Genomic DNA, 15,410 nt, shown 5'->3' with positions numbered 1-15,410 from the left:
TGATGAGATTGTACACATACACAAAGTGAAATGATTGCCACAGTATGAAGTTAGTTAACAGATTCATTATCTCAGACAGCTACCTTTTGCATGTGTGGGGAGAATGCACCATATTCTGATTTCCTATGCTAGGCTTTTGTCCTGGAAGGGCAACATCGTCTGCAATCATTTATCCTCTAAATTTACCTTCTGGTGTCTAGAATTAGATAATTTTTTTTTGGTTTGGGAGGTTTTCTTTGTTTCTCTTGGATATTTCTCTTATAAGTTCTTAAAAGCTTGGCAATACGTTTATATTCGTTGTAGTTTACCGAACTCCTATATGTTTTGCTTTTCATAATATCTAGAATGCTATGCTATCATAAACAGAGATCCAGATAGATTTGTGAGTGAGTGAGTGAGTGTGTTTGTGTGTGTGTGTTTGTGTGTGTGTGTAAAACCCCGAAGACTCAAATGTGTTGACATGATTCTGCTGGAACCCTGGTAGAACAGGAGAAAGATCTTGACAGTATATAAATTTATAAAAATTTCAAAAGAATAAGTTCAAATCTTTTCATGTATGAGAGGATTTCCAAATTGATAATGGAGATTTTGCTTGTCTTAGAAATATTTTTCTGTTTATTGTGTGTGTGAAAGATGGGAATCCCTAGAGGTTGCTAGTTTGCTATAGATAAAAGGTTAAAACTAAGAGCAGAATTATTCTGGGTGATAAATTAGGTTGCTATAGATAAAAGGTTAAAACTAAGAGCAGAATTATTCTGGGTGAGAAGGAGAGAAAGAGGGAGTGGGAGCGAGAGAAAACCAGGAAATTTATGAAAGCAGATATCTAGAAAAGAGAGTGGAAAATAAATCACAGAGCTCTGACATACTCAGAATCTTCGGCTCAAGACTTGACTGCCACATACTAAATATAAATTTGGGAAAATTATCAAAACCGAAGCTCAATTTTCCTTCTGTAAATTGGCCATGGTAACTGTACTTAATGCAACTTTTGTTGTGGCAATTAAATAAGGCAGTGACTTTCAAATGTTTGCCCATGACCTATTGTATGTTACATTGAGAACAGAAATGCCTGCATTAGCATGCAAACACAGAGACATAAACAGAGACATAATATAAAATCGAAACAAAAGTTACACAGAATAATGCTTAATCTTTCTAAAAATGATGAACTCAAACATATATTCTTTTCTATACTATTCTATAAAATGATTCCATAGTGCATTGAGGGGTTAAACTATAGTTCTAAAACTGCAGAGATTCTGTACATAAAGCATTTATCACTGTAACATATATTCGAAGCAATTTTTTAAAAAGTTTTAGTGTCTTAGTTTTTATATTATACTTTAGTTTTTTTTGTTTTTTTGTTTTTTTTTTTTTTACTTTTGTTTTCTTCTTAAACAATTGTTGGCTTTGATGTGCACATTCAGTATTCATGATATAAACATTTTACTCCCTCTCTTTTCTTTTAAGAGCTATAGTTCCAAGGCTTTAAATCATGACCAAAGCAAAACATAATTCTGGAAATTGTCCTTGATAAACACCAAAACAATCTGTTTTCAAAAAGTATGCATGATTTTTGCTGAGAAAAGCTAAATATATATCTATACAAGAACATTTGAAAAATTTAATGACACAAATAAGTCTCTTATGAAAACAACCAGTAAGATAAGTTATACTAAAAAATCCTTCTGGTGTACCATATTTTATTCATACAATTTCTTAGTATTAGAAGTCTTTTCTATTTTAGCTATGTGGATTCAAAACCAACATTCATGTACATAAATATGTTTGTATGAGTCTATAATCTAGTGAAGAATAGAAACTATACTTTAAATGTAGAGAAAAATATCAATGATTGTTATTTCTATGTAAAAACATAAGTAATTTTTAATTTCATTGTTCTTTTCTAATTTTTCAAAAAAATGTATGTTTTGTGCAGTAGAAATATAATAGGAATATAATAATACTTTAATGAATATTCTTGTCCCTATATCTCAGAATATAATTATGTTTGAAAAAATTCATAAAATGGAATTACTGGTCTTAGAGTTTGTTTAATATTAAGGATTTTTATCCATCTTGATAAATAATCTTCCAAAATAGCTGTATACATTAATTATATCACAAATATCTTGCATGAAAGGTCCTTTCCTTTTTTTTTTTTTTTATAACATATCCATGAGCATAGTGCTACCTCTCACAGTTTGATAGGCTAACCTATTTATTTTAATTCCCATTTCCTTGGTTGCTATAAAATTTACACATCTTTCAAAGTATATTTGTCATTTAAATTTTTTAGCTATCTGTTCTTTGCCAATATTAGTTGTTGTTTTGTTTCCTTATTTTACTGTATTGCTTTGATGGATGAGCTTTGTGAGAATTAAAAAGATGAAGTGCTTCACTATAAAAGTCTTTCAAGTATCGAAATAAATTTTAAATTAAGATAATATGATGTTGCAATGTTGTACACTTTCTAATATTTAAAAGTGCTTATTACTGAGGGAAGTAGATCAGATTCTTTGCATTTAAATTTTACTCTCTACATTGAATATTATTAAACACATATAGTCTTAATTGTTATCTGTGCACTCAAACCTTAATTACTGGTTATTTTTTACCAGTAAAAATTTGTCTCCCTATTGCCTAAAACACAAGGTACACTATAAACTTGAATGAATGACATTTTAAAGATGCTGTTTATAATTTTAATAAGTTACTAAATATTTAGTAAAAGTTAATTCAGTCTTAGGATAAGATCAATAAATAATCCATAGAAAGTATTAATAAATTCAAAGGTTTAATGTTTGGTTTAATGTATTTTTTTAAACTATAATTAATTATAATTAATCCCACTGGATGATGAACTCTTCTAGAACTAGGACAGTGTCTTTTTCATCTTTATATCTCTGGGACTCAGTACAGTTCCCAAAATACAGAAGACAAACAATAAAAGTGTTTTAAACAACTAAATCATTAGGTTCCAAAAATATATTAAATCAATGGTCAAAGAATGTTTTAGAGACATTATTAGAAATCTATGATCAATTATTATTAACCATTATTTTATTTTGAAAGTCTACCTTTGAGTCATTGGCAATATAGGAGACAATTTCTTAATAAGTTTAAATGATCTTTTTATTATTATTTTAATAATATCTGCCAACTTCTTGAAATACCTGAAATCATCTGGAGTACTTCAGGCATATAAGTAAAAGAACAATATTTAGGTTTATTAATAAAAAATGTCACATTTATCAGTGAAGGTAATAATGAATTTTTTTCACTTAAAAAAATTAGGATTCAACAATTCACAAGAATAAATTACTTATTTTATGGTATATATATTGTTCAGTATTTTCATATACATGTCTTTTTAGTAGATAAAGTTATAGATAATTATATCTGTATTCTGTATATAGTTATGAATTCTTTTTTCTACTCAATATAACAAACTTTTGTTATAAGTATTTTATAGCTATTTTAATAGCTACAAATATTCCCCAAAATGATCTTCTACAACTTTTTTAACCATTTTTGTTAATGATTTTTGGCAATTTTTTTAACATTATAAAAATTATTACTATTAAACTCATTAGAGCTCTGTTTCCTCATCTATACAATATAGAAATTAATAAGACCTGCAGATTTTTTAATGTGAGGAAAATCAGACAATTCGCCAAGTGATTGGCACATAATTTGTAATGAATAAATGCATTGACTATAATCAGTGTTACTCTGAATAATAATACTTGTTTCATTAGTTAAGGCTCAGATTAAACAGTAATAGCGATGGTATTAAATGATCCTATGTTTTTTATTTAACTCATGAAACAGTTTAGGTGGAGTTTGGCTATCTAGATTAAATAGGTAATTGTTTCATGAGGTCATTCAAGGACAATAGTTTCTTTTTCTATTTTTATTACTATTAACTTTTTTTGCTTTACCACTTAGTAGTATATTGTTATTATTTGTTTCATTCATCTGAATCCTGTCTATTAGCTCAAACATCTTTTTAAATTTTCACACTTTTTATGGTCATTTTTTTCCCCTAAAAAAAAGTAATTATATCCTTTTCTTACTTAATAAGCTGACCTGAACATAAGTGAAACTTTACTGAATGACTGAGCAGTCTCATTCAGTCTTTATCCTTTTACAGTTTGATGATATTATTCCAGGACAGTTTCTTATTTTTTCTTCTTTTAATCTTACGACTTATCGGCTAGCTTACCTCTCACCTGTTTCTAATAGTCTTGCTCTAGTGCACTATTCCAATGAGTTATAGACTGAGATCAAGTAACTAATTTCAAGAGTTATGTAGTAAATGAAAATTGACGAAGCTCTGAGTAAGACATAATAAATACAGCTGATGTATTCTTGAATGAACTTTATGACAAAGTTTTATATATTCTAAGGCATTTTGTTGTTTGCTACTAGGTTTATGGCTTTGTTAATAAACATTGACATTTTATTGCTGAACATCCAACCTTGAGACACTATTTATGTCTATATTTTGAATTGAATTCAAAACCTAAGGGTTTTTAAAAATTGAACTATTTTCCATGCTTTAAAATTTATTTAGAAGAGAAATTTCAAATAGTCTATATAATACTTGTAGATGTTAAATTCGAATTCAGAAGGTTAACACTAAAACACATAGTTATTTTCTCACTACCAACCCTAACATTATGTTTATACTATGCATTAGAGACTCAGAAAAGCCATATTGCTGCTGTAAACTGTTCAGCTTATGCCAAATATTCTTGCTCTTCCATCCCTGCTGCAAAATGTCATATCTTTCAGCTGTTCAACTTACAGCTGCCAAAAATCAATGGGTTTGCATCCGCTGGTTCCATTTTCTTGTTGTAAATCAATTCACTGCCAATTGAATAAAACAATAAATTATCTACATGATATTACCATTGATAATAACAAATACATTTACCAGATGCATGAAGCATCTAAAATTATATTTTTCTATTTATGTTTTTCAAATAGGTGAAAAAGTGAAAAAAAATTTTAATCTAATAAAGAAACCTCTGTCTCATATATACATACACATGCACACATACATATACACACATATATATTTTTATATATGTATCTACTATAACACATTAAGTTGTTTTTATGGAAGTAAAGCAAGGTCCTAAGTTCATCATTGTCCAAACAGAAGATGTAACTAAAAGAATAGTATTTTTGTCATTACAGACTCACATTTGTATAACATCAATATAAACTCAGTTTTGTAATCATTTTTTCAGAGTTTCTTGCAACTTAGCAAATGTTTGATCATGCAGAGAAAAAAGGAAATTATAGAAAATTCTGTGATTGAAAGTTTTCACACTACCAGTACTTCTACTGTTGCTTTTCACTGAAGTATTTTCTTTAGCCTGTATCTTCACAGAAACTAAGTGCTGTTTTCCATTTATAACTTGTTAAAATTGTCAATTTTTAAGATGCTTAATATTTTTACATTAAAATTGAAATTGCCATAAACAGATTGATGGAATAAAGAAAATAGATATGAAGGAAAACATATATATACATTTTTCACTATTTTCATAAACCAGAGAAAACGATTGAATTTTTGAACCAAATTTTAGGCATGTACAAAAGTAAATCTAGTCTAAGTTTATAATTAATGCTCTTGTGATATCTTTATTGATCTATTTCAACTGTATTTCTCCCAATAGGTAAGGCTTATATTAGGTATAGCTCTCCCTGTCTGACAACTGAAAAGATTAAAAGTAAGAACCATTTAGACTAGCAATAGCAATTTTTACACACAAAACATGAATTCTAATTAAGATGTTGCCTTGTTCTTCCCTCAAACTCTTTGCATTACTTATGTAATTGTTATCAACTACTATCAGCTGGGAATCTCTTGTAGGCGAGAAAGTACAGCTAATTTGCAGGAAATAATTTAAGCATAAAAAGTTTTCTATTTGCATTAACAGGAGGAGACTTAACTAGACACTGGGAAGTTTGCATTTCCATCTAAAAGGCTTTGCATACATTGATTTTCACTGCAATAAAGCTGAAGATGACCTGTGTAAGAGATCAGAATATTTCAGCACATAGGTCAGGTAGTCTTGAACTCACCTCACTGAGCTGAACAATACCTGATTTTGCTCAATTATTCATGATTTATTCTTATTAATAATTACAAACTCAGCATATTGGTCAGGACTCAAGGTATGTTCAAGAAAATTTATTAGAAAAAACTATAGCTAATGTTTATAAATATCACTTTTAAAATTAAGGAAAGCTTTAAATGCCAAGGTTTTAAAAATGGACCTATCGCTTCATTTTTGCTTTTATAGCTGATCATATGGCATTGTACAATGATTATATTCATTCTATGTGTCTTCTTTCAAGCAATAATGTCTGTATAAATTACAGTTTTATTCGTGGTGTGGTAACACATCTGAACAAGTAAACTTGACATTCTCAGCATTTATAAAACATGGTTTAATTTTCCATTTCCAAAGGAAGCTTTTTCCAGCACACAGTTCAGTTTTTCATCTGAACAGCCTTTCCTCCATATTATTGCTGCCTATAATAATTATATCAAGTGGCAATGCCCTGAACATAGCATCTGTATAGTTATGTATTTGCAGAAATTGTCTATAAAGTAATCTATCACTAGTTCACTCCAGCATGTCAAACTGTGATTATCTACTTAGTTGTATCTCCAACTGAATCAGAAACCATGAAAAAGAGATTGTCTAGGACCGGTTAAGTATAGAGTGAGAAGAATGGTTTGAAGGATTAGATTCTATACAGTTATCTTCTTAAGGAATTTTTTTTCTAGAAATAAAATAATGCCAAAATATTTTAAAATAGGCAGTGCCTTGATATGATTTGAAATTTTAAAAGATCATTTTATAGCCATGTGAAGGATGGGTTTAATGAGGAAATAAGTGGAAGCAGATATTACAGTTGAAGTCAGAGATCTGGTATAACTTTGTAGCAGGATGGGAAGAGGTAGCAGATTTTGGAGATATATATAAGATAAATGGGCAGATTTTAATAATTAACTGAATGTGAATAAAGAGAATGCAATAGGCTCTACTTCCCTGGAAACAGATCTTCTTGCAGAGTTGTGTGTGCATGAAATTCCAATGTAAGTGCTCTAAGAATCAACCCTAGCAAGAAATAAAGGAAGCAAGATTGGGCAGAAGCCATTGGGTCATGGGTGTAGTTTCAACAAAAGCCATTCAATAACACAGGGAGTTCTGAAGCTAGAAATTCAGTCTAGAACTGTCTAGAATTTGTGATGAACCAGTCATTGAGCTTGACCTTGGGAGTGTCCTTGAGTAAAAGGGCAATGTGGTTGGAGGCTCAGATGTGAACTGTTAGCCTCGAAAGAATGAATGTTTTAGTCCCAAAGGGATTGGGTAATCTGGAAAATGCATGACTGCATCCAGTGAAGAAAGGGAAAGGGAGAAGCCACAAATTTTTTCTGAACTTTATGATTAGGGTCATCTAAGTGTGATTTGGAGATAATTTCTTAAAAATATATATTTCTATCAATGACATTAGATATCATATAGTACTATTCAAGGTCTTTTTGAAAACCACCAAGAGAAACAAAAACCCTTTTTGTGATTGTCTTTAAAGAAAGGGGAAAGGACAAGAAGATCTTATGACAAATCGTTGAAAGTGTGTCCTCATTGGAGTAATCGGAAATAGCCAACCTCAGAAAACTGTAAAAATTAAAAGACTGGTTATTTTGTCTTGCTGACTAACAAACTTCAGTCAAGCATTTAAACAAAATATTTCAAATTTTAATACTATAACACAAATATAATTTTTATCCTAAAAAGGATGAGTCCAAATTAACAGTTAAGCAAATACCCTTTGTTAAGAATGAATAAATGTTATTAGGTCTAGCAGTACTAACCCTGATGTTTGTCCCCTCAATGACAATGTTCTACAAATAGTTTTGCTAACACATCTTAATTTATTAAAACTGTGTTTATCTCTGTAGAATTTAAAATTACTATCTAAAATTTTAAATAGTTTCAGTAGACAAATTTTCTGGTATATTATGTATTATATATGTGCTTAAATATGTTTTTATCAAAATCTTGGAGCTACAGTTAGATCATTCGATTTATGAAAAATATTCACCATGTATTACTTAATGGCACAACTGGTCTTGTCTGTCAAATCTATCAACTAAATTAGATTAGCTTTCTGCCAAAAAGGTGTAACTTCATCCTTTTCTCCTAACACATGTCTCTTTTAACTTCTGAATTCTAAGATATATAGAGAGAAGAAAGAAAGAGAGGGAGGGAGAAAGTCATATTCAAGTGGGAAAAGTACTTATTTTTTTTCTTATGAGAACTTTCAAGATCTACTCTTAGCAACTTTCAAATATACAATATATGTTATTAACTGTAGTCACTCTGCCACACATTATATCCCTAGGACTTATTTATCTTACAATTGGGTTTTACTTTTTGACCTAATTTATTTATTTCACCCATCCACCAACTAAATGCTACTATCAACTGCCAATCTGTTCCCTGTACCTAGCATTCCATTTGTTTTCTTATTAGATTCCACATAAGTGAGATCATAAAGTATCTTTCTCTGCTTGACTTACTTCATTTAGCTTAATGCCCTCAAGGTCCATTCATGCTGGTGAAAATGTCAGGATTTCCTTTTTTATGGCTGAATAATATTTTGTGTGCGTATGTGTATACATGTATCACATTTTCTTTATCCATTCATTTATTGATGAATGCTTAGATTATTTCTACATCTTGGCTATTGTAATTATTACTGCAATAAGCAGGGGTTGCAGATATTTTTTCAAGTTAGTGTTTCCATTTTCTTCAGATAAATACCTAGATGTGGAATTGCAGGATCATATGGTAGTTCGACTTTTAATTCTGTGAGGAATCTCCATACTGTTTTTCATAGCGGCAATATCAATTTACAGTGCACAAGGGTTTCCTTTTCTCCACATCCTCACCAATATTTGCTATTTCTTGTCTTTTTGATGATAGCCATTCTAACAGGTGTGAGATGATATATTGTGGTTTTGATTTGTATTTTATTGGTGATTAGTGATGGTGAGAACCTTTTCATGTACCTGTTGGCCGTCTATATGCCTTCTTTGGGAAAATGTTTATTCAATCCTCTGCCCATTACATAATTGTTTTTTTTATTTATTTTTATTTTTAATTTTTTTTTTATTTTGCTATTGAGTTGTATGAGTTCTTTATATTTTATGTTTTGGATATTAACCCATTATCAGATATAGAATTTGCAAATATTTTCTCTGATTTAGTAGGTTGCCTTTTCATTTTATTGATGGTTTCTGTTGTTTTGCAGATATTTTTAATTGGCTATAGTTCCATTTGTTTATTTTTCATTTGATTGCCTTTGCTTTTGGGGTCAAAACCCAAAAATTATCACCAAGACCAATATCAAGGAGCTTACCATCTATGTTTTCTTCTAGGAGTTTTGTAGCTTCAGGTCTTACATTCTGTGGCCTTTATTATGTTGAGATAATTTTCATTTTTTTCTACATTGCTGAGGGTTTTTATCATGAAAAAGCATTGAATTCTGTCAAATGGTTTTCCTAAATCTATTGAGATGATTATATCGTTTTTACTTTTTGTTCTGTTAATGTGGTATAACATATTGATTGATTTTTGTATGTTGAACCATCCTTGTATCTCAGGAATAAGACCCACTTAGTCATGGCATAATATCCTTTTAATGTGCTTATAAATTCAGTTTGCTAGTATTTTGTTGAGAATTATAACATCTATATTCATCAGGAGTATTGGTTTATAGTTTTTTTATAGTGTCTTTTTCTGGCTTTGGTATTAGGATGATGCTGGCTTCAAAATATGAGTTTGGAAGTATTCTCTCTTCTTCAATTTTTTTAGCAAAGTTTGAGAAGCCTTAGCATTCTCTTTTAAATTATTGATAGAATTTACCAGTGAATCCATCTGATACCAGTGTATTTGGGGAGGGGGGGGAGGATTTTGATTATAGATGCAATCTCCTCGCTAGTTCAGATTTCTATTTCTTCTGACTCATTCTTGGTAGGTTGTATGTTTCTAGGCATTTATTCATTTCTTCAATAAATTTGAAGAAATTTATTGAATAAATTTGAAGAAATGAATAAATTTGTTGGCATATAATTGTTCATAGTGGTTTCTTATGATTCTTTGTATTTCTGTGGTATACGTTGCAATGTCTCCCATTTCATTTATAATTAAATGTATTTGAGTCTTTTTTTTTTTGCTTGGCTGGTATAGCTAAAATTTTATCAATTTTATCTGTTTAAAAACTAACTCAGCTTCATTGATTTTTCTATTGTGTTTCTACTTTCTATTTTAGTTATTTTTGCTCTAATTTGTATTTCTTTCTGCTAATTTGGGGCTTAGTTTCTTTTTCTTGTGTAAAGTTAAGTTGTTTATGCTGTTGATTTCTAGTTTTATTTTATTATGGTGGGAAAATATACTTGGTATTATATTATTTTGTTAAGACTTGTTTTGTGGCTTAATGTGATCTGCCTCAAAGAATATTCCAAATGCACTTGAGAAGAATATTCCATTGCTGTTGAGTAGAATGTTTTTTTTTTTTTTTATGTCTGTTAGGTACAGTTGCTCTATAGTATTATTTTAGTCCACTGTTAAATAATTTTCTGTCTGAATGTTCTATCCATAATTGAAAGTAGGGTATTAAAATCTCTTGCTATTATCGTTTTGCTATATATTTCTCCCTTCTATTCTTTCAATATTTTCTTCATATATTTGGGTGCTCTATTAGGTCCATATATATTTATAGTTGTTGTATCTTCTTGGTAAATTGATCCTTTTATCATGACATAATGGTCTTCTTTGTATCTTGTGACAGTTTTTGACTTAAAGTCTATTTTATCTGATGTTAGTATAGCCACACCTTCACTTTTAGTTACAATTTTCATTAAATGTATTTTTCAATCCATTTACATTCAGCATATGTGTGTTCTTTAAAGTTATTTTATTGTAGATATTTGTTGTAGATATTTATTGTAGATATTTGTCTATATATTCTATCAGCAATCTTTATACTTTCATATGTTTTTGTATTTACTATAAGGCATCTTTTCTTTTCAATATGATTCCCTTTAGCACTTCTTGTAAATCAGACTAGTGGTGGATAAACTCCCTTAGCTTTTATTTATCTGAGAATGTCTTTATTACCTTTCATTATTGAAGTACACATTTGCCAAATATGGTATTCTTAGTAGGTTTTTTTCCCTCCCCCCACCCCCAGCATTTTGAATTTATTATCCCACTCCCTTCTGACCTGCAAGGTTTTTGCCTATGAATTCACTAACAGTCTTATTGGGATCTCCCTTGTACACAGTGTGTCTTTTTTTCCTTATTGCTTTCCAAGTTTTCTCTTTGTATTTGCCTTTTGACAATTTGATTATATCTCACTGTGGATTTCTTTGGGTTCATCCTATTTTCTGTCTGCTGACCTTCTGGAATATAGATGTCCATTTCCTCCTCCCGACTTGAGACGTTTTCGAACATTATTTCTTCAAGTGAGCTTTCTTTCCCTTCCTCTCTTTATTTTCTGTGATTCAAGAATGTTTATGATGTATATTATTGTATGGAGTATGTATGACAGGTATACTGATTGACTTAATGGTATCTCATACACTCATTAGGTTTTCTTTAGCATCCTTCATTCTTTTTGACTATTTATTCATTTGAAAAGATAATTTCAAATGACTTATATTCAAGTTTGCTTATTCTTTTCTTCACTTGATCAATTCTTCTCTTGAATCCCTTTTTAAAAATGTATTTATTTTAATTAATTTCAAGTATACAGTACATTGGTTAGACATCTATATATATAGTTCATAAAGCGATCCCCCAATTGCTCGCTCCCTCCCCTGACCCTCCACCTAGCCAATGTATTAATGCTAACTGCATTCCCTATGCCGTGCTCTCCATCCCCATGACCATCCATCAGCTACGAATTTGTATTTCTTTAACCCTTCACCCTATTCTCCTAGACCCCAAACCCCTGTCCCCTCTTTCTGCCACCAAATTGTCCATTATATTTGTGAGTCTGTTTTGATTAGTTTGTTCTTTTTATTCCTTATATTCCACATATAAGTGAAATCATGTATTGTTTATCTTTCGTCTTGAACCCCTTTAATGAACTTTTCAGTACAATTATTGTATTCTTGAGATTCAAAATTTCTCTTTGGGTCTTTATTATGTTTTCTATCTCTTTGTTGAAATTCTCATTTCGTTCATACATTGTTTTCCTAAACTTGATGAGCATCTTTATGATTGTCTTAAATTATTTTTCAAGTAATTCATAGAATTCCATTTATTTATGTTTCATTTCTACAAATTTATTCATTACTTTGAGCCATGCTTTTGTATTTGTTAATGTTTCTCATAATTTTGCATCAGTATCTGTGCATTTTTTAAAATAGTCATTCCTTCCAATCTTTACAACATGGGTTCATAGAGAAATGCTTTTGATAATCAGCACCCTAGAAATTCTAGGGGCCTCTTATACCTTTTCTGTGCATGAGGCTTCTCTGAGCACGTGCTTGTAAATTTCCAGTTACATAGGTTTTTGCCCATTTCTCTTTTCTGGAGTTTTTTAATCACTTGCTCTTTCTGGTGTCCATTTGTAGTACTGCTGGTTTTGTGAAACAGCAGGAGACCACAATTCAGGGGCCCGCCTCTCTATGTTCTTAGTGGCCCCCAGAATATAGAGTATTCTAGGTGCCATCAGTACTCCCCATAAGCAAAAAAAGTACCAGCCCTCAGATAGGCCTCTGAAAAGCCAGAATGTTAGATGTTCACTTCAGCTTTCTCTCTTTCCAAGGGAAAGCTAGGAGCTGGGGATTTTCTCATGATCACTCCATGCTGTTCCAAGGGAGAAGGGCTCTGGCAGGCATGTACGTGTGTGCATGCTAGTCCAAAGTCATCTTTGTTCTCAGTGACTCCCAACTTGCTACTCTTTCGTTACAGCTCTTAGATTTGGGAAAGACAGGAACTAGTCCCTTGGGTAGTCTCCCATAAAATCAGAATTTTGGACACACACTATGACTCCTCCTTTTTTTTCTGGATGTAGAATCCACTAAGCTAATCAATATCTGTCTGCTATAACATGGGTTCTCTGATGCAGGAGCAAGCCAAAGACAAACGTCCCTTCTCTCTTTCATTCTCATTAACTCTCAGGCATCTAAAATATACTGGTCCCATCAGCACTCAGAAATAAGTAATACAAAAATCATGTGAGAAGGCAGCCTCTCCTCTCACTCTCTCAAAAGCCAGATTGTTGGAAGGCTGCTTCAACATTTTCTCTTGACAAAGAGAAGCTGGGAGTTTTCTGTTTATTTTCTGATTGTTTTGTGCTTTTCCATGTGGGAGAGGCTCTGATGGGTATACAGATGTTATTCCAAACTATCCCTTTTGTTCTCAGAGGCCTGTAGATTCAGGTGAAACAGAAACCTGTCTCTGAACTTTGAGTGCATGGTACATTCTTCTTTTTTTTGTCTCCATAAGAAGTTGAGAGTTGGAATTTTCTTCTCCACTGCACTGCTCAGTGCTGGGGAAAGGGGATGTGGAGAATGAGTGCCACAAATTTTCTTACTGGCTTCAGTGCAGCTGGTTTTATACTCGCCTAGAATGCAGGAGCCTCTTAACCTATTTTGGATTTTTCATAAAGAGAATTGGCCCATGTATTGTTAATTTGAAATCTTGGTAGGGGAGAGAGGGTCTGGGACTCACTCTACACCTTGCTGATATCACACCCTCCAGAGTCACTATTTTTAATTCAACTATGCAGTTATAAACTTTTTTCCTCTGACTGCTATAGCATTTTATTTTAAAATCTTTTAAAACACATATATAAACATTTTTGCATATATAAATATTTAATATTTTCTCTATAATCCCTTATAGATTAGAATTTTCTAAGGAAAGAATTATGTCTTTTCTCAACTTTGTATCACCTCATTGGCTAACCATTATTAAGGGCTCAGTAAATAATTATTAAATGAATAGGTAAATGAATATGTAAATCAATCATGTATTTCTTTCAAGTTACTGCTCTATATAAGTAAAACAAAAAAACTGTGCCACCATACTTCAACAGTATCTTCAACCCTCTTCTCCCCATCCTTCTATGCATAGCTATCACTAGATCTCAATTCTCATTGTATTTTTCATTTCAAATTCTAATTGCTGGTACATAGGTAGTCAAGTAACTATTATATATTAACCTTTTAACCTGTAACCTTGCTATAATTGCCTATTACTTCCAGGAGACTTTTCACTGATTCTTTGGGATTTTCTATATATAGACAGTCATATCTGAGAACAGAGACAGTTTTTTTTTTTTCCTTCTCAGTCTGCATATATTTAATTATTTATTTATTCATTTTTCTTGTATTATTACAGTAGTTAGGGCTGCTGGTACAAAGTCATATAGGAATGATGAGAGGGCATCCTTCTGTTGTTTCTTATGTTAGGAGAAAATATATAACTTCTCACAATGAAACAATTGTTAGCTATAGATTTCTTGCAGAATTCCTTTATTAAGTTGAGGAACTTTCTATTCCTATTTTGCTGAGATTAATTTTTTTACTATAAATCGTTTTTATCATAAATCATTTTGTATTTTTTTAAAAGCTTCTGTTATATCAATTGATATGATTAGATGATTTTTTCTTCTTTAATCTGGTGACGTGGTTGATTATATTAATTTTTTAAATGTTGAATCAGCCTTGCATACCTAGAATAAATCCCACATGGTCTTGTGGTATCCTTCTTGTTTTACATTTTTGGATTTAACTTGCTAATATTTTGTTGAAAATTTTTACATCTGTGTTAATGGATGTGATATTATCTATAGTTTTTTTCTTTCTTTTAATGTCTTAATCAGATTTTAGTATTAGAGTAATGTTGACCTAATAGTATTGGGAGGATATATTAGTTTGCCTGGGCTGTCATAGCAAAATACCAAAGACTGGATGGCTTACACAACAAAATTTATTTTCTTGTAGTTTTGGAGGTGAGAAGTTCTAGATAAAGGTGTTGACAGGTTTGGCTTCTCTGAGGTCCCTCTCCTTGGTTTTCAGATGGCCACATTCTTAGTGTGTCATCACATGGTCTTTCCTCTGTGCATGTGCATCCCTAGTGTCTCTCTGTTGTCCAAATATTCTCTAAGGACACCTGCAAGATTGGATTAGGGTCCACCATAATAGTTTTATTTTAACTTTACCCCATCTTTAAAGGCCCTATCTCCAAATATAGTAACAAAAGTGACAGTAATAGATTTTTTTTTACCCTAATTATATATTCCGGAATACATTATAGAGAACTGGCATAACTTCTTCCTTAAATGTTGGTAGACTT

The 15,410-nt window shown here is 31.1% G+C and overlaps 1 pseudogene; it reads right to left on the bottom strand.

Annotated features, from left to right (window-relative positions):
- Nucleotides 1-11,552, bottom strand: part of LOC105303458 — a 58,988-nt pseudogene extending 47,436 nt beyond the window's left edge.
- Nucleotides 11,553-15,410: the final 3,858 nt, after the last annotated feature.

This window comes from Pteropus vampyrus, unplaced genomic scaffold (genome assembly GCF_000151845.1).
Source record: "Pteropus vampyrus isolate Shadow unplaced genomic scaffold, Pvam_2.0 Scaffold10, whole genome shotgun sequence".
Lineage (NCBI taxonomy): Eukaryota > Metazoa > Chordata > Mammalia > Chiroptera > Pteropodidae > Pteropus > Pteropus vampyrus.
Note: the sequence above shows the minus strand (reverse complement) of the source record. Positions and strands in the feature narration are given on the sequence as shown.